Here is a 23,590-nt window from a genome sequence, read left to right on the forward strand (position 1 = left end):
ATTTTATTTTGAAATTCTCTGAGGCAAAACAGGGTGGGTTTTTTGTTTGTTTGTTTGTTTGTTTATTTATTTAATATTTCTGTGCCGCCCAGTCCCGAAGGGACTGCCGCTCAGACACTATACTTTTCCGCCCACCCACCCCCAAAAATTAGAGGGAACACTGCTTGGAGTCTTTTAATCCAGTGTTTCCCAACCTTGGCAACTTGAAGATATCTGGACTTCAACTCCCAGAATTCCCCAGCCAGGTGGCGAACCTTTTAGACACCAAGTGCTCAAACTGTGCATGTGCGCAAGGCCAAGCTGAAAGTTGCTTGTCTGCAAATGCATGGACATTTATGCACATGTGTGCTGATGCACGCACGCGTGCGCAGCAGAGATCTAAAGGCCAGCGAGAGGCATGGCATCCCAACACCAGCAATGCAACAAGAGGCAACATCTTTTTCTTTCGTGAGCTTCTGTTTTGTCATTTGCAGGGATACAGAAGGTCACGAAAGAAACGCCACAGATCTGACCTGGAGCGATGGCGCGCAAGGCAGCAGAGAGGGATCTATGTGCCACCTCTGGCACGTATGCTATAGGTTCACCATCACGGCCCTATAGCATTCCAGACAAGTGTCTGCTCCAGTCTCTTCTTAAAAGGTCCCAGTGGTGGAGCAGCCAGAACTACTGATGGTAAGGCCGTCCACTGATTGAGCCTGGGTGGTGCAGTAGTTAGAGTGCAGTGCTGTAGGCTGCTTCTGCTGATCACCGGCTGCCAGCAGTTTGGCAGATCGAATCTCACCAGGTTCAAGGTTGACTCAGCCTTCCAGCCTTCCAAGGTCAGTAAAATGAGGACCCAGATTGTTGAGGGCAATATGCTGACTATATAAACCACTTAGAGAGGGATGCAAAGCACTGTGAAGCAGTATATAAGTCTAAATGCTATTGCTAATTATTCTAGCTGCAGGAGGACTGTGACACTCATAAGTATGAGGACTGGGACATTCATAGGTATGAGGATTAGTCTTAAAGCATTTTTTAATGCAGCATTATCGTAATTTCAAATGCTCATTAAATGAATGGTTGCAAGTCAAGGACTATATGGAAATTCAGTTAATTTGGTTATGGGTCAGGTTCGTTATAAAAAAAATCTAGACAATGATGATTTAGTCACTAAAGTATGATTAAGTAAGGTTTGGTTCAGTGATCTGACTCTTGGATCCTGCATCATGGATATCCTACTTCCTGGACATGAAACAATTTATGTCCAGGATGCTCCTTCCTTCAGAACAATGCTATAGAGAGCACTGTACACCAGAACAATTAGACACAAGATCAGGTTTTTTTCCCTGAACGCCATCACTCTGCTAAACAAGTAATTCCCTCCTCAATACCATCAAACTACTCACTAAGGCTGCATTACTATTACTATTGGTCTTGTCATCATTCCTTTCACCCAACTCCTCCCACTTATGACGATGACTGTAACCTGTTGCTTGTGTCTTTACAATTTATATTAATATTGCTTGTTTCCTGGTTGCTTAGTTGTACCCTATGACAATCATTAAGTGTTGTACCTCATGATTCTTGACGGATGTATATTTTCTTTTATGTACATTATGCACCAAAGACAAATCCCTCATGTGTCCAGTCGCACTATGCCAATAAAGAATTCTACATGGCATAGGACCAGACTATCTCCGAGACCGCCTTCTGCCGCACGAATCCCAGCGACCAGTGAGGTTCCACAGAGTTGGTCTCCTTAGGGTCCCGTCGACCAGACAATGTCGGCTGACAAGACCTAGGGGAAGAGCCTTCTCTGTGGGGGGCCCGGTCCTCTGGAATCAGCTCCCCCCGGAGATTCGTACTGCCCCCACCCTCCTCGCCTTCCGAAAGAGCTTAAAAACTCATCTTTGCCGCCAGGCCTGGGGTTCCTTAGATCTTCCCCCCTGACCAATGAATGCTTTAGTTTGACTGTTGAATGAATGGTTTTAATTTTTTTTCTTTTTAATTACAATTTTAAAGACTGTTTTTAATGTAGTAATTGGATTGCTAATATTCTTGGTTTTTTGTACATGCTGTGAGCCGCCCCGAGTCCTCGGAGAGGGGCGGCATACAAATCCAATTAAATAAATAAATATTCCACTCTATTCTATTCCATTCCATCCCATCCCATCCCATCCCTATTCTATTTCTTTTTTCTGGGAGAGAAAAACTGACTGAAGGATTCTGCCCTGCATAGTGATCAGAAAGGCAACCGCACCTGTAATTCGGAGAGGGGCGGCATACAAATCTAATAAATTATTAATTATTATTATTATTATTATTAATTTGGTCCCATGCGTTTTTAGCAACTATCCAAAGCAATCATGCAAAAGCCCCTCCTTGTCTTTCTAAAGGAAACTGCAAGAACTGAACCTGGAATCATCTGCTTTAAAATGATATATTAATTCCTAAGATTACAATGTTATTTCAGATTCAGCAAACCTATTTCATTACTTCAAAAGGAAAACAAAAGTTGTTCACCTCCTATTCTAATTCCTATTTTCCCTCAGCCCGTAACCAGCTCGTCTTAACCACGTCCTCAGATTTATTTATTTATTATTTATTAATTAGATTTCCATACCGCCCTATATCTCGGACTCCGGTGCAATGAACTTCAGCTACTAGAAAATCTAGAAGTTGCAATCCTCTACATCCAGAATGCATAAGATTGGAAAATTAGTCTACACCAAAGGTTGGCAACTTTAAGACTTGTGGACTTCAACTCCCAGAATTCTCCAGCCAGAGAATTGTGGACTCCAACCAGGAGTTGAAGTCCACAAATCTTAAAGTCGCCAAGTTGATCTACACAGATGAATTTCTGAAATCTTCCATTCATCATCCCAACTGATCTGTGCAAGGCTTTCTTGGATCACTTTCCTACTAAGAGGAGCACGTAGCGTCCTGTGGAGTTAATACATTCCCCCTCATGCCATTTCTATGACTACACAAACACAAAAGGCAAATTGATGGATACTTATGCATTGGGCTCTGCTGGAAAGGATAGATCTGTCTGAAAAGAGAATGACATTTTTATCCACTTTGGTGCACTTTGTCATCAAGTTTCCTTTGGGTAGCCCCAAAATAAAAATGAGTCTGAAAAAAAAACTTGACTCTGCCTCCTTTAGTAACATCACCGTCACCTTACACCCATCCTCTCCTGTGGCCTTCAGACGACCAAAAGGAAGAAAATACAATGCTCAAAAAAATAAAAGGAACTCTTAAACAACACAGTATAACTCCAAGTAAATCAAAGTTCTGTGAAATCAAATTGTCCACTTAGGAAGCAACACTGATTGACAATCATAGAAACATAGAAGTCTGACGGCAGAAAAAGACCTCATGGTCCATCTAGTCTGCCCTTATACTATTTTCTATATTTTATCTTAGGATGGATCTATGTTTATCCCAGGCAGGTTTAAATTCAGTTACTGTGGATTTACCAACCACGTCTGCTGGAAGTTTGTTCCAAGGATCTACTACTCTTTCAGTGAAATAATATTTTCTCATGTTGCCTTTGATCTTTCCTCCAACTAACTTCAGATTGTGTCCCCTTGTTCTTGTGTTCACTTTCCAATTAAAAACACTTCCCTCCCGGACCTTATTTAACCCTTTGACATATTTAAATGTTTCGATCATGTCCCCCCTTTCCCTTCTGTCCTCCAGACTATACAGATTGAGTTCATTAAGTCTTTCCTGATACGTTTTATGCTTAAGACCTTCCACCATTCTTGTAGCCCGTCTTTGGACCCGTTCAATTTTGTCAATATCTTTTTGTAGGTGAGGTCTCCAGAACTGAACACAGTATTCCAAATGTGGTCTCACCAGCGCTCTATAGAGTGAGATCACAATCTCTTTCTTCCTGCTTGTTATACCTCTAGCTATGCAGCCAAGCATCCTACTTGCTTTCCCTACCACCTGACTGCACTGTTCACCCATTTTGAGACTGTCAGAAATCACTACCCCTAAATCCTTTTCTTTATATGCAAAATTTATCTAAACTGACTGAAACTCACCAGACTGTAGGCGGCTTACAGGAATTAATTGACTCAGTTTTCTCCCAGACTATAGAATAAAAATGAGGAAGTTGTTAGCTCTCAAATTTTACTGAAAATCAGATTGTTCTCTGAATCCTTGGCTGGTTTGGCAGAGAGTCTGTATCTCCAGGCATCCTTCCGCTCTGCAGAAATTTTGCCTCTGTCCACAGGAAACAGAAGCCAAAGGTTTTTGGTTTTTTTAAAAATGGAGCACTGGACTTTAGAGAATTGATAGGTGAGTTGATTGATTATGTGCCATCAAGTGAGTATCAACTATCAGTGACCATGTAGATATTCTCCGGGACAAATTCTCCCTAATGAGGAATGTCCAAGTTCAAACTTATCACACAACCATGACATCTGTGAGATGCTCATTTGAGACAGTCACTGGCTGGGTTAAAAGTCGGCACCAACCCACAATCGTTTTTGTTTGTTTTGCCTGGCAAGTGTAATAGGAATCCACTACCACAATGTATAAGCAACAGTTTTGCAACTTCACATGCAGGTCCAGCCAAGTGTAGGAACTTCAATAACCTCTGGTCTAGTCCTACGTGAAACAAGCTAAAATTCAAGGCATAGTCAAGAAACCATAAGTTACCATGATACAGGAATTTGGTATGGTGATTAAGACATGGGGGGCGGCAGAAATTGGAGAGTGTGAGTTCTAATCCCGCTTTAAGCACAAAACTAGCTGTGTGGCTTTTGACCAGTTTCTGTCTATCTGTCTGTCTGTCTGTCTGTCTGTCTGTCTGTGTCTCTCTCCCCTTCTCTCTCCTCCCTCCCTCTCTCCCTCTCCCCCCCCTCTCTCTTCCCCCATGAAGAAGAAAGAAAGGGTAAATAACTTCTGAAATATTGTTAAGATAATTGCAGGGCAGTAGTCCCTGAACTACGCCCCGCGGGCCGAATGCGGCCCACTGAGGCCATTTATCCGGCCCACGGGTGAGTGACACAACAGTGTTCCATCTAATTTTCTATGAATAAAATGTGGTATTTTGTTAGTAACTAATATCAATCATCAAAAAAGTTGCAAAAGTTTTTTTTTCTAATCTTGTCATCCAGTTACATTCATTTTCTTTTAATTAAATTCCCTCCTTAATGTTCCTTCAAAAGTGCAACACCAATTATATTTCTAACTTATTAACCATTATGCCAAAGTGCTTCCTTCTTTCTTTATACATTTTTCTATAAGCCAAGAAAACCTACAATTAGATGTCAACAAAAGAAAATTAAAAACAAAACATAAACATATATGAATTTCAGACTTCTTCCCTCCCTCTAAATAGTATATTCCCATTTTGTTTTTTACTTTAAGATAAGGTATGTGCAGTGTGCATAGGGATTTGTTCATAGTTTTTTAAATAGTCCGGCCCTCCAACAGTCTGAGGGACAGTGAACTGGCCCCCTGTGTAAAAAGTTTGGGGACCCCTGCTGCAGAGGGCTTGTTCAAGCAGGAAAAAACTAAAAGAGCTTGGAACACTCATACCAAATGACCTACCCTGTTTCCCTGAAAATAAGTCACCCCCGAAAGTAAGTCACTGGAGAGCTTTTGTAAAATTGCCTAATATAAGGCATCTCCTGAAAGTAAGACGTAGGAGACGTTTCGTTTCGCAGCATTCCCGAACAGAACATATAGAACATATATCTGAAGAAAGTATAATTGTTGTACATGGAAATAATGGTACGGTAGTAGTAAGAAATTCTTGATAGGATTCACAGTTTGTCTGGTTATGCTGGTTTGTGATGACAACTACTGTACAGTATATAATAAATGTTCGGGTTTTTTGTTCAGCAATTAATGTGAATTCTTCATTGAAAAAAAATAAGACATCCCCTGAAAATAAGACGTAGCACACCTTTGGGAGCAAAAATTAATATAAGACACTGTCTTATTTTCGGGGAAACAGGGTAAGTTCAAAGCCCACTGCAACAACATCGCCAAAAAGGCTTCAAGAGTGGTTAACCTAATCCTACGTACTGTAGCTTCTGCTCCGGTAATCTCACACTACTAACCAGAGCACACAAAACTTTCACCAGACCAATTCTTGAATACAGCTTATCTGTCTGGAATCTGTGTTGGTAATGACCTATAAAGCCCTACATGGCATCAGACCAGAATACCTACGAGACCGCCTTCTGCCGCCCGAATCCCAGTGGCCGATTAGGTCCCACAGAGTTGGCCTTCTCCGGGTCCCGTCGACTAAACAATGCCGGTTGGCGGGGCCCATGGAGAAGAGCCTTCTCTGTGGTGGCCCCAGCCCTCTGGAATCAACTCCCTCCAGAGATTCGAACAGCCCCCACCCTCCTCGCCTTCAGTAAAATACTGAAGAGTCACCTCTGTCGCCATGATTACCTCCCCCCTTCGTTATGTTTTCTGACCTCTGTTGTATTAACTGGGTTGAATGTGTACGAATTGTGTAGTTGGTGATTTTATGACACTGTTTATGTTATATTTATGTTTTTTAATTGACTTTTTAAATTTTTATTAGATTTGTAATGTATTGTATTATTGCTATGTTGTGAGCCCTCCTGAGTCTCCAGAGAGGGACGGCATACAAATCTAATAAATACATAATAATAATAATAATAATAATAATAATAATAATAATAATAATAAACCCACACTGCATTTGGGGCATGAACACTCTATAAAATGTCCAGGGATACTTTACGAGAAGAGCCCTCCACTCCTCCACTCGCAACAGAATACCCAACGCAACTAGACTTACAATCCTAGGCTTAGAAAGCTTAGAACTGTGTTGCTTTAAACACAACCTAAGCACAGCCCATAAAATCATCTGTTGCAACGTCCTTCCTGTCAACAACTACTTCAGCTTCAACCACAACAATACACGAGCACACAACTGGTACCAGGAGTCAAGATTTACTTGAAAGGCACACCCGCACACAAAAGAGTTAGATGCTGTGCTATGTCTGTCACTGGGTAGATATAGGAAAGGTTTTTCCTCTTAACCAGAGAGGCACAGGCTACTGTTTTAGCCTCTGCTGAATTAATTAAACCAAATTTCTGCACTGCCCCTTTGACCCCAGTAAATCAAGGAGTCCATAGTCAGCCAATGACTTGCCAGATGTCCTGCACTCATAGGAATGCACTTCACCCGAACATCCCATGGCCTTGTTCCATTATTTTTGGACTTTTGACCTAGCGGTGTTGTCAGTCTGATTGGAGATGCAGTTAAAGAGGCTTGAGACCCAGATGCCTAGAAGACCTCAACAGATGTCAAAAAATAAGGTGGCTTTTAAAAGCAGGGTCAAACAAAGCCTCTGCGGCAGAGACCCATCCTGTGCTGGGAGAAAGAGAGCCCCCTCCCCATTTCCAAAATCTTCCCAAGGATTAAAAACCTTTCCTCTCCAACACAAGGGGTGACATCTGCTGGCAACGTGTCACACCACACTGTGTTACATTTGTTGCTCCACAGGCAACCCAAGGTGATGACAGCGGCTGCCCTTTCACAACTATTGCACAGCCTGGCGCTGGCTCTAGTGTGTATCTGACACTGCTATGAAAGACCAACAATCCACATACCATGCTTACATCCGGAACCGGCTTCTACTGCACAAATACCAGCGGCCGATAAGGTCCCACAGAGTTGGCCTTCTCCGGGTCCCGTCGACCAAACAATGTCGTTTGGCGGGCCCCAGGGGAAGAGCCTTCTCTGTGGCGGCCCCGGCCCTCTGGAATCAACTCCCCCCAGAGACTAGAACAGCCCCCACCCTCCTTGTCTTTCGCAAATTACTCAAGACCCACCTTTATCGCCAGGCATGGGGGAGTTAAGATATTCCTTCCCCCTAGGCCATTACAAGTTATGCATGGTATGTTTGTGTGTATGTTTGGTTTTATAATAAGGGTTTTTAGTTGTTTTATTAATTGGATTGTTACATGCTGTTTTTTATCATTGTTGTTAGCCGCCCCGAGTCTGCGGAGAGGGGCGGCATACAAATCCAATAAATAAATAAATAAATAAATAAATAATAATAATAATGCTTGCATCCCAAACAGGAGTTCTATTTTCCGGGACCTTCTAAGACAGAATGGGTATTTTTGCCAAAGCGAAATCATTTTATACAAAGTGATGATATCCAATCATAAGAAGGCATTTCTCCGGGATAAGAATTTACTGTCGTCCTGGCCTTTAATTGGCAATTCAGTGGGAGTGTATTTTCTAGTTGTGGCTAGTATTACATCCCGACTGAACATGTTTTGAAAAGATAGGTGCCACTTCCTCACACTTTAATTAATTTAATTTAACAACAATAATAGGAACAACAACATAGCAACAGAATTGGAAGGGATCTTGGGGGTCTTCTAGTCCAACCCCCTGCTTAGGCAGGAAACCCTACACTACTTCAGACAGATGGTTCTCCAACATCTTATTAAAAACTTCCAGTGTTGGAGCATTCACAACTTCTGGAGGCAGGCTGTTCCACTGATTAATTGTTCTGACTGTCAGGAAATTTCTCCTTAGTTCTAAGTTACTTCTCTGCTTAAATTTCTTTTTAATTTGATTTTAATTTGATTTAATTTATTGGATTTGTGAGCTGTCCAACTCCTTTCGGACTCTGAGCGGCATATAACAGGTAAAAATAGTATAAAAACAGCTTTAAACCCCTTAATAAAAAAACATTCAAACTTTTGGGACAGAGCTAGATGCTATTGCTCAATGGCTCCGGGCCTGTCGGCAAACTCAGGTTTTCAGGACTTTCCAGAAGGCCAGGAGAGTGGGGCAGTGTGGGTCTCCGGAGATAGCTGGTTCCAGAGAGCCAGAGTCGCCACAGAGAAGGCCCTGCCCCACCGTCCCGCCAGTCGACACTGTTTGGCGGATAGGACCTGGAGAACCTGGGCTCTAACTGGTCTCTGGGAAGTGCGAGGCAGAAGACAGTCCCATAAGTAGCCTAAGCTATGTAAGCTTTATATTTGATAACCAACACCTTAAATTGCGTCTGGAGACTGATTGGAAGCCCATGCAGCTCACAAGGTGTTGATGTTATACGGGTGTATCAAGACACACCCACAACAGCTCACGCTGCTGCGTTCTGGACTAATTGTAGTGTATGAATGCTCTTTAAGGGTAGCCCCATGTAGAGCACTCAGGGGTCCCCAAACCTGGCAACTTTAAGACTTGTGGACTTCAACTCCAAGCTGCTGCCTGGAGAATTCTGGGAGTTGAAGTCCACAAGTCTTAAAGTTGCCAGGTTTGGGGACCTCTGCTTTATATTCTCATCCACCCTCTCAATTCCTTTATAAAAAAAAATAATCTTGAAAACATTTTTTTCCCCCAAATGGAAAGGAATGCTTTCATTTTTGGTGCTACCAGACTGCTTATTTAGACGGCCAAGATTAACACGGCTCTCCTACATTATGTAATGTAGGATGCTTTAAATAATATCTCTCTCACACACACCCTCCTTCATTACACCATGGGATACCTTAGCTGCGGTCCAAGTACATTCAGAAAAAGAATGAATGAAGCAGTGTGGTCGGGCAGTAGGAAAAGCAAGTAGGATGCTTGGCTGCATAGCTAGAGGTATAACAAGCAGGAAGAGGGAGATTGTGATCCCCTTATATAGCGCGCTGGTGAGATCACATTTGGAGTACTGTGTTCAGTTCTGGAGACCTCACCTACAAAAAGATATTGACAAAATTGAACGGGTCCAAAGACGGGCTACAAGAATGGTGGAAGGTCTTAAGCATAAAACTTATCAGGAAAGACTTCATGAACTCAATCTGTATAGTCTGGAAGACAGAAGGAAAAGGGGGGACATGATCGAAACATTTAAATATGTCAAAGGGTTAAATAAGGTTCAGGAGGGAAGTGTTTTTAATAGGAAAGTGAACACAAGGACAAGGGGACACAATCTGAAGTTAGTTGGAGGAAAGATCAAAGGTAACATGAGAAAATATTATTTTACTGAAAGAGTAGTAGATGCTTGGAACAAACTTCCAGCGGGCGTGGTTGGTAAATCCGCAGTAACTGAATTTAAACATGCCTGGGATAAACATATATCCACTGTAAGATAAATTACAGGAAATAGTATAAGGGCAGACTAGATGGACCATGAGGTCTTTTTCTGCCGTCAGTCTTCTATGTTTCTAAGAAGGGAAATCTAGTTTTATTATACATTTGGCATCTTGTAATTGCAGCAGGGAAAATAGGCACGCCACCCTTCTCTTGGGCTGCACCAAGTCTTACCTGTCAATATATTTTAAAATCTCTAAATTGCAACTGCAGTGGAGGGAGGGAGATGTCTAATCAGAAAGTTCAAGTTCTCCACAAACTTAATTCTCCTGATGCTATAAAAATGATGGAGAAAAGTTCTCGCCAGCACTATGGATGTGCTTGAAAACACTTGCAGACAAGACTTGTATCAATTTATCCGGGTGGTTTTATGGGAAATTCAAACAATAATTTCAATCCCTAATATTGTGCCACCACCATGTCTTAGTTTTTTTCTTTCCACAAAAAGTAGAAAAAAATAAGGAAAAACACTGAATATTTGTACTGTATGTTTGACTGGCAAATCTGACGTGCTCCATCTACAAAGCCCCCTTGTTAAAAAGTATGACAACTTGCAATCTCCTTAAGGGAACAAGGAACACACACAGAGAGAGACTTGATTCTGGGTGGATTAGAGCACAGTAACTTTCACTTCTTAAAGAGAGAGAGAGAAAAGATGGGCATGGAATCCACAACCTCCCTCATTTATTAGATTTCTAATAGATTTCTTCCAGATTATGAGGTCAATTACGCTACATAAAGTCATTGTTAAGTCTTGTCCCACCTGGTAATTTGTTCATTTAACATTTTCCCATCTTTTCTCCAACTCTGGAATATTCTCAGACCACCGCAGATGGAGATAGCAACCCAAATTGAATAAGAGGCCAAAAAATTGATTTTCTTCCATGATCCCACTGCCTTTTTATCGAACCTCTGCGAATATCCTCACCCTCCAGGGGTATGTGTGGGAGAAACCACCCAGGTTTTCTCAGTGATAAAGACCAGGGAGTTTTGTAATTATTGTTGCGTTTGGCTTCTTTTTATTGTTGTGCTATTGTATTGCATTGTTTTTACTGTTGTAAGACGCCCTGAATCCTACGGGATTGGGCGGCCTGGAAGTCAAATAAATAAAAAATTAAATTAAATTAATATACCCAGAAGCACCAGCTCAAGGTTGACTCAGCTTTTCCTCCTTCCGAGGAGGGTAAAATGGGGACCCAGATTGTTGGGGGCAATATATGCTGACTCCGTAAACTGCTTAGAGAGGGCTGTAAAAGCACTATGAAGCGGTATATAAATCTCTAAGTGCTATTGCTATTTTTTTTAAAAACACAGCAACAGGGGAGCTACCCCACATAAATTCTTGCCACCAGCTCCACCACTCCTGCCTCTTCTCTCTTCCTGGAGATGCCTCCAAACTCAGAAGTAGAACCACACAGATCCACTGCTTTTGTACAGCAGGTTCTCAAGGAAAGGATCCCAAAGGGATCTCTGGAGGACAGAAGGGAAAGTGGGGACACGATCGAAACATTTAAATATGTTAAAGGGTTAAATAAGTTTCAGGAGGGAAGTGTTTTTAATAGGAAAGTGAACACAAGAACAAGGGGGCACAATCTGAGGTTAGTTGGGGGAAAGATCAGAAGCAAGGTGAGAAAATGTTATTTTACTGAAAGAGTAGTAGATGCTTGGAACAAACTTCCAGCAGACGTGGTTGGCAAATCCACAGTAACTGAATTTAAACCTGCCTGGGATAAACATATATCCATCCTAAGATAAAATACAGGAAATAGTATAAGGGCAGACTAGATGGGCCAGGAGGTCTTTTTCTGCCGTCAATCTTCTACGTTTCTGTCTCAGGTTTCCACCCAGAAGAAGGGGAAATGTGCACTGTGCATGGTCGCCAGCTCCCTGGGGGGGACAGGCAAGTCCTACCTCCACCGAACAAAGAAGGCTGGGGGTGGGACCGATGGGGGAAGGGTCTCGGAGGGGAAGGGTCTCTTGCTGCTTCAGGGTCCTTCCTCCTCCTCCTCTCCCCCCACTTCCCCAGGGAAGGGAGAAGGCAAAAGCAAAGCCTTTCCAGCCTCGAAGCTGGGGGTTGAAGGCTAAGCCCCCCCCCCCTTTTTTTTTTTTTCTTTTGGCAAGGCTGAAAGGGAAGAGAGGTGGGAGCGGGGCGAGAGGCTTCCCAAGCAAGCGGGAATAAAGGGGGCCATTCTCAACCAGCCGGAGGCAACCTCCGGTTCAACGCACCTCGCCGAGATTTCAGCCCCCCCCCCCCCCAACTCGGTCTAGCTCTCGGCAGAGCAACGCGGGGTTCAGGGCGACGCTCCCCCCCCCCCCCCCCACACACATACACAAACACAAATAAGTTCTGGCCGAGCCGAGCGCAAACCCGCTGCCCCCTTCCAAGAGCCAAAAAAAACTCCCATTCAAACCAGCGCCGCCTCGATCTCAGGAGGGGGGGGGGGGGAGAGAGAGAGAGAGAGAGAAAATGGGAGAAAAGAAAAACTTGGGGGACAAGGAAGCGGATCGGGAGGAAACAGAGGGAGGGGGGTCTCTATAGCCTCCTCCCAGGCGGGCCAAAACGTTGAAAAGCTTCTGATTGCTTCTTCTCTTACTTTCTTTCTGTCCCTCTCCTTCCTTCCTTCCTTCCTTCTTTCTGTTTCTTCCTTCCTCTCTCCTTCCTTCCTTCTTTTCTCTTTCCTTCATTCCTTTCTTTCTCCCTCTCTCCTTTCTTCTTTTCCTTCTTTCCTTTCTCTCTCTCCTTTTTCTTTTCCTTCTTTCCTTCCTTTCTTTTCCTTCTGTCCTTGCTTCTTTTTGCTCTTTCCTTCCTTCTTTCTTTTCTTTCCTTCCTTTCTTCCTCTCTCTGCTTTACTTCTTTCTTTCTTTCCTTTCCTTCTTTCCTTCCTTTCTTCCTCTCCCTCTGCTTTACTTTTCTTTCTTTTCCTTCTTTCCTTCCTTTCTTTCTTTCTTTTCCTTCTTTCCTTCCTTTCTTCCTCTCTCTCCTTTCCTTCTTTCTTTTCCTTCTTTCCTTCCTTCCTTCTTTCCTTTCTTTTCCTTCCTTTCTCTCTCTCTCCCTCCTCCCTTCTTCTTTCTTTCTTTTCCTTCTTTCCTTCCTCTCTCTCAATCCTTCCTTCTCCTTTCTTTTCCTCCCTTCCTTCCTTTTCTCTCTCTCTCCCTCCTCCCTTCTTCTTTCTTTCTTTTCCTTCTTTCCTTCCTCTCTCTCAATCCTTCCTTCTCCTTTCTTTTCCTCCCTTCCTTCCTTTTCTCTCTCTCTCCTCCCGTTCGCCTTTTCCTCTTCCTTTTCTTCCACCCGCGGAAAAACCTTCCCGAGCGGGCGGGCGGGCATGCAGGAGCGCGAAACAAAAGATAGACGCAAGAAATGGGGAGGGGGCGCCGCCGGGGGGTGCGGCGACAGTGAGAAGTAAAGAGGAAACTCACCCCAAACGCCATCTCCGAACAACTTGCCCCGTGGGGGGGACGGGGGGGGGACCCAAGGCGTCTTGCTCCGGGGGGCCAGCGAGCCAGCGGCGACCTCCGCGTCTCTCCAGCCCGATGCACCGGCTCGCGGCCGCCGGGGAGGGAAGGAAGAAAGGACCCTCCGTCACCTTTCTCTCCGCCGCGGGGAATTCCAACGCGCGGTGTAAACAAGCCGCTCTCCCTCCCCCTCCCCTTTTCCAACTCCCCTCAAATCCACCTCAGGAGAGAGAGCGCGAGAGAGAGGCTTGCGCGGAAAAAAGGGAACCGATCCAAGGCAGCGCGGTGCGTGCGCCTCCAGTCAGTCAATCACCCGGGAAGGTTTCCTGGGAGGCGCGCGACGCCGCTTGCAAAAGTACTTGGGCGACCGGCCCGCCGCTCGACAAGCAAGCGATGAGGCGAGGCGCGAGGGCCCCTGCTGCGAGTGAGCGGCTACTGCAAAGAGAGAGAGGGAGCGGGGCGACGCCGGCTGACAAAAGCCAAAGCCGGGCCTCGCCGCTTCTTCCCCGGCGGCGCCCCTCCTCCGCGGGGTGAGGAGCGCCAGCCTGAGGGAAGCGCGGGCAACCCGCCTCCTCCGCAGCCCGAGTCGCGCGGGGGCCCTGACTGGACTTTCCCGACCGCAGCGCGCCAAAACTGCTCGGCCGCCCGGCTGCCCGCCAGTAGCAGCAGCTCCGGGTTTGTTTATAGGTGAAGGGAAAGAGGGTGCCGCCCCCGCGCCCCGTCTACAATCCACCGGCTTTCTCCCGCCGTTAAAGCTGGGAGCCACAACTCTGCCACACGAGGCGGGAGTTCCCCCCTGCCCCCAATTTCTTCTTCCCGCCTCAAGAAATGCTGGGCTTCTTCTGGTCGTGCTTCACGGATGAAGCACCAGAATATTCATCTAGAGACCGTTTCGCCCAGGGATACTTTTTTAAGGGTGGGTGGGAGTTCGTTGGCCTGTTACTCCGGAATCCTGGGTTCAAAAGAAGCGGGTGTGTGTGTGTTAGGCTCACATAGCTGATTCCTAGGCATCTAGATAAGTCTAACTTCCAGGACTGGAGCATTCCCAATAATAATAACAACAACATTAAATTTAGTGTTTAATTTAATTAATTTAATTTAACAATAGCAACAATAATAGTAACAACAACAGCAACAGAGTTGGAAGGGACCTTGGAGGTCTTCTAGTCCACCCCCTTGCTTAGGCAGGAAACTACACTACTTGAGAGAAATGGTTATCCAACACCTAAACTTCCAGGGTTGGAGCATTCGCAACTTCTGGAGGCAAGCTGTTCCACTGATTAATTGTTCTACTTGTCAGGAAACTTCTTAGTTCTAAGTTGCTTCTCTCCTGGTTTACTTTCCACCCATTGCTTCTTTCATTACTTCTTTCAGAGGACACTCCTTTAGGACAGGCCAACACTCTCCCAGATAGTCAATTTCCCAAATGGAAAATAACATTTGCTCTAACTGCCTCAGGGGGAAAAGAGGTGGGTGAGCAGTTCTTCCATTCATATTTGGGATAGACCATCAAAACTCGTACTTTCCATCGGTACTCACTGTGGAATGGTGAACCAGGAGATACCAAACTTTCTGCCTCCAGGAGAAACTTTTATAACAGCCTATCTAGAAACATAGGAGATTGACAGCAGAAAAAGACCTCATGGTCCATCTAGTCTGCCCTATTAAATATCTACCTATCTATCTACCCTAGCTGAGAAATATGTCGCCTTAAACACAAACTAAGCATAGCCCATAAAATTGTCTGCTACAACATCCTTTCTGTCAACGACTACTTCAGCTTCAACCACGACAACACAGGAGCACACAGATACAAATCTAAAGTAAACTGCTCCAAACTCGACTGCAGGAAATACGACTTTAGCAACCAAGTAGTTGATGCATGGAATCATTTTTTTCTATTATCCTTTTTTTCTAATCATCAAACCTCAAGCCATAAGTGCATTTGGTTTTCTCTTTCATGTAAAAAGTCTAGAAGAGGTTTCCAGACCAGTCAACCATGAATGTAGGTACTCCTCAACTTAGACTAAAAATTGAGGCTGAGATTTCTGTTGCTAAGCATGGTGGTGGTTCACTGAATAGTACTCGATTTTATGGCCATTTTTGTCACAGTTGTTAAGTGAATCCAATTTCCCTCATTGACTTCTTGTCAAAAGCCATCTGGGAAAGTCAGAAATTATCAGAACAGAAGCTGGAAGGGACCTTGGAAGTCTTTTAAGTCCAGCCTCTTGTACAAGCAGCAGATCCTATACCACTGATGGCAAACCTTTTTTCCCTCAGGTACCGAAAGAGCATGCCCATGCACTATCGCTCATGCACAAGTGCCCACACCCATAATTCAATGCCTGGGGAGGGTGAAAACAGCTTCCATCGCCCCTCGGAGGCCTTCCGGGGGGCTGGAAACGGCCTGTTTCCCAACTTCTGGTGGGCCCAGTAGGTTCATGTTTTGCCCTTCTCAGCCTCCAAAGGCTCCTAAGAGTCGGGAGGGTAAAACGCCCTCCCCCATCCTCCCGGAGGCTCTCTGGAAGCCAAAAACACCCTCCCAGAGCCTCTGTGTGAGCCATAAATCAGCTGTCCGGCACACACATGCACATTGGAACTGAGCTAGGGCAACAGTTCGCCTGTCAGCAGATATGGTTCCACATGGTACCCATACCATAGTTTGCCATCACTGTCCCATACCTATGATGGCAAACTATGACTTCTGAGGGAACGTGAGGCATTGCCCTGTGTCAGTTCCATCATGCATGTGTGTACTGCCCAGCTGATTTTCAGCCTTCTGGAGGACAGGGGAGGCCATTTTCACCCTCTCCAGGCTTCAGGGAAGCCTCCAGAGCCTGTGGATGGCAAAAAACAGACCCAGCAGGCCTATCATAAGTTCAGAAACAAACTTCCCGTAGGCCGGTTGGGCTGTTTTTGCCCTCCTCAGGTTTCAGGAAAGCCTCTGGAGCCTGTGGATGGGAAAAAACAGACCCAACGGGCCACCAGAAGTTCAGAAACAAACTTCCCGTAGGCCGGTTGGGCTGTTTTTGCCCTCCTCAGGTTTCAGGAAAGCCTCTGGAGCCTGTGGATGGGAAAAAACAGACCCAACGGGCCTACCAGAAGTTCAGAAACAAAGTTCCCGTAGGCCGGTTGGGCTGTTTTTGCCCTCCCCGGGCTTCAGGAAAGCCTCTGGAGCCTGGGGAGGGTGAAAAACGGTCCAACAGGCCTACCGGAAGCCTGGAGACTTCAGTGAGCCTGGTGTACATGCGCCAGGAGAGCAACGTGGGAGGAGGGGGGTTTGTATACGCATGCACGAGGGAAGGGCATTGCATTACAGTTGTGGGTGCTATCGTGCATTTGTCCGTCCTTTTAGCACCTGAGAAAAAAAAGGTCTGATCTTCAACAGTTTTAGATGTAAGGATTGGTCCATAAATCACTTATTTCAATGCCTTTGTAACTTTGAATAGTTGTTAAATGTTATAAATGTGAAGAGCAGCTCTGAGCTAAAACCAAACCAGACGTGATAGGCTGATTGCATTGTTCCTGAGACCCTTTCATGGCATAAACAGCAAACGTGCTACAAGCAATGTCTCCCGTGGCTGCATCAGTTACAAGAAGCAGACTTGCTAATGCTGGAGTTGTGTACAATACAAGAGACACCTTCCCTCAGTAAGTGTTCAAGCATGCATTTACACTCCTGTTATACCCATTAAGTAGCTCACTGTTTAAAATAACAACGTCTTATCTCTAAGCCTTGGTTCTTAACTAAAATATAATTCTAAAATGTTTGATTTAAAAAAAAATACTTGACTCATGAGGTAACTCCTATTTCTGCTAAATAAATAAACAATCATTAGCTGGATTTGGGCAACAATTAAACCACAGACAATTAAACTGACATTTTGGTTTGGTGAAATATGTGAAGTCAATCTGTAGAATGTCATCCACCCCTCTCAACCCCCGTATATATATCTTCAAAAGTGCTTTCAATATTTGAAAAATAAAGCTGACTGTAGATCTACAGGTCAGCGATTCAAATCTCATCACCGGCTCAAGGTTGACTCAGCCTTCCACCCTTCCGAGGTGGGTAAAATGAGGACCCGGATTGTGGAGGCAATAGGCTGGCTCTGTGTTTTTTTTAAAAGTGCTATTGCTAACATGTTGTAAGCCGCCCTGAGTCTAAGGAGAAGGGCGGCATTAAAAAATCGGATAAATAAATAAATAATTTTCTAAGTGGGGGTAATGTGAGATGTTGTCAGTGCAAAGTTTAATAAGAGCAAGGGATGAGAAAAGTGTCAGTCTTAACAGTGGGAGTGAAATTGAAGTGTTGAATTTTGGTGCTTGGCGAACCTACAATATACCAACTGAATTATGCTGATATAACTAGAAGTGGAGAGTCCTTTTAGCCAGTGACAGCCATAGGCCCATCTGCTATAGATAGTCCTCAACTTACAACCACGATTAAGTCCAAATTTGATGTTATTAAGTGAGAAATTAATTGAGTTGTCAAGGTTCCAGGAAACATCCAAACTAAATTGGAGTCCCAGTCAAAGTACTCCTCAAAATTCCAATTTATTTCCAGATCCATCCTGATACCTACACAGGGAAACCTGGATCCGAGTTTCCCACCCAGTTGAAAGTTCACATCCCTTGTCCTTCACCCATGAACTTGTCACGTTGCCCACTCAGATTGTGTCAGCGTGGCCAATCCGTCTTCTGCTTCCACCCAGGTGGGTGGGCATAGGATGGCCTTGAACCACTTGAAATAATGCTTTGTGGCTGCATCTGTTTCCTCGTGAAAATCACCCCTCCCAAGTTCCCATAAACACCAGGCCTTCTTTAAATAGCGTGGCAAGCCGTCAATTTATCACCAACTTCTGCACCGGTTTGACAGGAGTTTTACTCCATTTTATGACGTGTCTTCCCTTTTGTTAAATGAATCACTGCAATTTATGTATATATGTATGTATGTATGTATGTATGTACATACACTGTTCAAAAAAATAAAGGGAACACTTAAAAAACAGTATATAACTTAAAGTAAATCAAACCTCTGTGAAATCAAACTGTCTACTTAGGAAGCAAGACTGATTGACAGTCAATTTCCCATGCCGTTGTGCAAATGGAATAGTTGTGCAAATGGAATATTCAATGAGAATATTTCATTCATTCATCCCGTCGACTAAACAATGTCGTTTGGCGGGCCCCAGGGGAAGAGCCTTCTCTGTGGCGGCCCCGGCCCTCTAGAACCAACTCCCCCCGGAGATTAGAACTGCCCCCACCCTCCCTGTCTTTCGTAAACTACTCAAGACTCATTTATGCCACCAGGCATGGGGGAGTTAAGATATTCTTTCCCCCTAGGCCATTACAAGTTATGCATGGTATGTTTGTGTGTATGTTTGGTTTTTATTATTTTTTTTATTTATCAGATTTGTAGGCCGCCCCTCTCCGCAGACTCGGGGCAGCTCACAGCAATAATGATACAATGTAACAAATACAATATTTAATTAATTAATAATTGTTTTATTATAAGGGTTTTTAATTGTTTTAATAATTGGATTTCTACATGCTGTTTTTATCATTGTTGTTAGCCGCTCCGAGTCTGCACAGAGGGGCGGCATACAAATCCAATAAATAAATAAATAAATAAATCTATGATGTATTATTTGAGTGTTCCCTTTATTTTTTTAAGCAGTATGTATGTATGTATGTATGTATGTCTTCGTTCGTTCGTTCGTTCGTTCGTTCGTTCGTTCATTCATTCATTCTCAACCAACTCAGGATAAATACAATACAATATATGTGTAGAAATCTAATTATTTTAAAAATATTTCAAAACTAACAAAATGCTAAAAAAAAACCATCTATCTCAACACAGTTGTCCACATTCATCCAGTCCAATCACTCACAGCATCGGCAGGATCCAATCTGAACTGCTTAAATTAATTAATTTAAGTTGTTAAATTTATAACATGATTGTTAAGTGAATCTGGCGTTCCCATTGACTTTGCTTCTCAGAAGGTCACAAAAGGGCATCACATGACTCCTGGACACTGAAATTTTCATAAACGTGAATTATTTGTCAAGCATCCGACTATATCACATGGTCAGGAATGTTGCAACAGTTGTAAGTGTGAAAAACAAACAAGTCACTTTCTTCAATGATGTAGTAATTTTGAATGGTCACTGACTGTAGTGTTGTAGCTTGAGGACTACCTGTAATTCCTCATATAGGAGGAAAGGCATGTATGTATGTCCAACTAGTAAATATAGGAGGATCCACATAGTAAGAGCATATATATCACAAATAATTAACACGACTCAGTGTTACTGGAGACATTGAAGCACCTGCCACAATGCTACACCTTTCGAAATAATTATTTTTACGAAATCTGATCACAGTGTTATCTTAATAACTTAAGGCCATATTTTGATTGCAAAGCAAGGTGGCAATCAATTTACCAAAACAAGCAAAAAAAATCCACCCTTGCATTTATTTATTTATTTATTCATTCATTCATTCATTTATTTATTGGATTTGTATGCCGCCCCTCTCCATGGACTCAGGGCAGCTAACAACAATGATAAAAACAGCATGTAACAATCCAATACTAAAACAACTAAAAAAACCTTATTATAAAACCAAACATACACGCAAACATACCATGCATAAATTGTAGAGGCCTAGGGGGAAAGAATATCTCAGTTTTCCATGCCTGGCGGCAGAGGTGGGTTTTAATGAGCTTACGAAAGGGGAGGAGGGAGGGGGCAATTCTAATCTCTGGGGGGAGTTGGTTCCAGGGGGCTGGGGCCGCCACAGAGAAGGCTCTTCCCCTGGGTCCCGCCAAACGACATTGTTTAGTTGACGGTTTGGCTCAGATCATCTGGTTAGGAGACAGGCAGGCAAGTAGGCAAAAGTTTGTGGCTATCATTCTTTGTTAAATATTCATCAAAATAGGTATCCAGATCTGGAACCTTTGAGACAAGTTGTCCTGTAGCTTTCATCACCTCAATATGGGAGTTGCAATAGTTAACTAATGAATAACGCCTGCATTTTGCCAATTAACTCACTGAACTTTATTATTCTTGTTGGGTCGGCTCAAAGCCAGCCCTTAGATAGGTAAAGCAATTTCAGAGCACAGTGGAAGACGTGCCGCTATTTTTAATGCAATGAATTCACGGAATCTTTCTTTCTTTCTTTCTTTCTTTCTTTCTTTCTTTCTTTCTTATTTCTTTCTTTGTTTGTTTATTTGTTTATTTCTTATTTATTTATTTCTTATTTCTTTGTTTGTTTGTTTATTTGTTTATTTGTTTGTTTGTTTATTTGCTTATTGATTTAGATTAGATTTAGATTAGATTTATTGGATTTATATGCCGCTCCTCTCCGCAAACTCGGGGAAGCTCACAACAATAATAAAAACAGTACATAGTAACAAATCCAATGCCAATTTATTTGTTTGTTTGTTTGTTTGTTTGTTTGTTTATTCATTCATTCATTCATTTATTCATTCATTCATTCATTCATTCATTTATTTATTTCATTTGTATGCTGCCCCTCTCCGTAGGCTCGGAACCGTGTTATGGACTGGTCATTGAGGAAAAGAAATTGAATCTCCTCCCCCTATGTCGTTTTTAATAGATGCCAAAATAGATGGGGTCAAAAGAGGCAAAATGGCGGTCACAGCATAGAGGTCAAAGCCCCACCCCTTTTCTCTTGTGACACAAGCACTCACCCAAGGGGCAGGGCTTTGATTGCCATGCAATGACAGCCTTTTTTTTCTCTCTCCGGATTCCTTCCTTGCTGGCACCGTTGGTCATTTTGTACTGAAAATTGATTTCCCCAAGGCTCTACTCTTTTTTCTCCCTCTGGACAAGTTCTCAAATTCTCCCAACAGAGCTTTAAGCTGATTGGCAGGGAGGTCAGAAGGACACCCCCAATGTAAATGCTTGATTGGTCGTATTGTAAAAATATGTTCCAAAGTGCCAGAATAGAAGCTTTAGTTCCTAACACCATGGGAAACAGTCGTTCGACCCCCAAAGTGGTCCTGACCCACAGGTTGAGAACCACTGCCTTAACAGAATATGAAGGGGGGGAAACACCACTTCCTTCAAGGATAGAGGAACCACTCTCTATCAAAAAAAAGCCAGCAACATCACATGGATCCAACCAGAAATCAGCCCTTGAGTGGCTTCCACATGGTGGGAGTGACAAAGTTCCAACAATTACTGTATTTTTTGGAGTATAGTGGTACCTCTACCTAAGAACGCCTCTACTTATAAACTTTTCTAGATAAGAACCGTGTGTTCAAGATTTTTTTTGCCTCTTGTCAAGAACCATTTTCCATTTACAAACCCGAGCCTCTGAAACTATAACAGGAAAAGGCAGGGTGAAGCCTCTGTGGGGCCTCTCTAGGAATCTCCTGGGATGAAACAGGGCTGGAATAGGCGGGGAGAAGCCTCCGTGGGGCCTCTCTAGGAATCTCCTGGGAGGAAACAGGGCTGGAATAGGCGGGGAGAAGCCTCCGTGGGGCCTCTCTAGGAATCTCCTGGGAGGAAACAGGGCTGGAATAGGCGGAGAGAAGCCTCCGTGGGGCCTCTCTAAGAATCTCCTGGGAGGAAACAGGGCTGGAATCGGCGGGGAGAAGCCTCTGTGGGGCCTCTCTAGGAATCTCCTGGGAGGAAACAGGGCTGGAATAGGCAGAGAGAAGCCTCCGTGGGGCCTCTCTAAGAATCTCCTGGGAGGAAACAGGGCTGGAATAGGCGGGGAGAAGCCTCTGTGGGGCCTTACTAGGAATCTCCTGGGAGGAAACAGGGCTGGAATAGGCGGAGTGAATCCTCTGTGGGGTCTCTCTAGGAATCTCCTGGGAGGAAACAGGGCCGGAAAAGGCGGGGTGAAGCCTCCGTGGGGCCTCTCTAGGAATCTCCTGGGAGGAAACAGGGCCTCCACCTTCCCTGTGTGGACAAGTGGGTGGATAGGTGGGCGGGGCCACATTCAATGTATAAGATGCACTCAACAGCGCACACCCATGCTCTTTTGGCACCTGAGGAAAAAAGGACACATCACTGTCCTACATCTTCAGACAACATCACAATTGCCCCAAGCAAACAAAAACAAAAACAGATCTAACGTGTGACTTCCGACATGTGTGAGACCCTCGATAATTGGGCATAATGGATGGTTGCTGTGATCTTTTGACCTTCCCTGGACTCATCTTCACCCGGGGCAAGTTAAAATCTCCAAGGTCCATCAGTTTTGGGGGAGTCCACTGCCAGCTCAGCAAGAGATTCCAGCATCTCAAGCAGGGAAATTGCTGTGCATCAGGGAAGCCAAAAGCAGCAACCTCTCTATGGGGCATAACTTCAGCCATTTAGATTAGATTAGATTAGATATTTTGGATTTATATGCCGCCCTTCTCCGCAGACTTGGGGCGGCTCACAACAATGGTGAAAAACAGTACATAGTAACAAATCTAATATTTAAAAATCTAAATTACAGTTTTAGATTAAAAAGTCCAAAAAATAAACCCCAATATTTAAAAAACAACACACAATCGAATCATACACAAAAACTACATGGGCAAGGGGGAGATGTTTCAATTCCGCCATGCCTGATGGCAGAGGTGGATTTTAAGAAGTTTACGAAAGGCAAGGAGGGTGGGGGCAATCCTAATCTCTGGGGGGAGCTGGTTCCAGAGGGTTGGAGCCACCACAGAGAAGGCTCTTCCCCTGGGTCCCGCCAGACGACATTGCTTAGTCGACGGGACCCGGAGAAGGCCAACTCTGTGGGACCTAACCAGTGACTGGGTTTCGTGCGGCAGGAGGCGGTCTCGCAGATATCCTCACATTAGTGGTGAAATCTAATTTTTAAAAAATATCTATTCTGTGGGCATGGATGGCATGGCTTGGTGGGCGTAGCTTGGTAGGCATGGCAGGGGAAGGATACTGCAAAATTCATTCATTCATTCATTCATTCATTCATTCATTCGATTTTTATGCCGCCCTTCTCCTTAGACTCAGGGCACCTTACAACATGTTAGCAATAGCACTATTTTAACAGAGCCA

The 23,590-nt window shown here is 44.0% G+C and overlaps 1 long non-coding RNA gene across 1 annotated transcript in view; it reads right to left on the minus strand.

The window, feature by feature from the left end:
* Nucleotides 1-13,764, minus strand: part of LOC139155363 (uncharacterized) — a 34,865-nt gene extending 21,101 nt beyond the window's left edge. Inside the window, exon 1 of the long non-coding RNA XR_011557065.1 lies at nucleotides 13,511-13,764. This is a non-coding gene — a long non-coding RNA (uncharacterized lncRNA). The remainder of the gene's footprint in view (nucleotides 1-13,510) is intronic.
* Between the last annotated feature and the right edge of the window lie 9,826 nt (nucleotides 13,765-23,590).

This window comes from Erythrolamprus reginae, unplaced genomic scaffold, assembly GCF_031021105.1.
Source record: "Erythrolamprus reginae isolate rEryReg1 unplaced genomic scaffold, rEryReg1.hap1 H_17, whole genome shotgun sequence".
Lineage (NCBI taxonomy): Eukaryota > Metazoa > Chordata > Lepidosauria > Squamata > Dipsadidae > Erythrolamprus > Erythrolamprus reginae.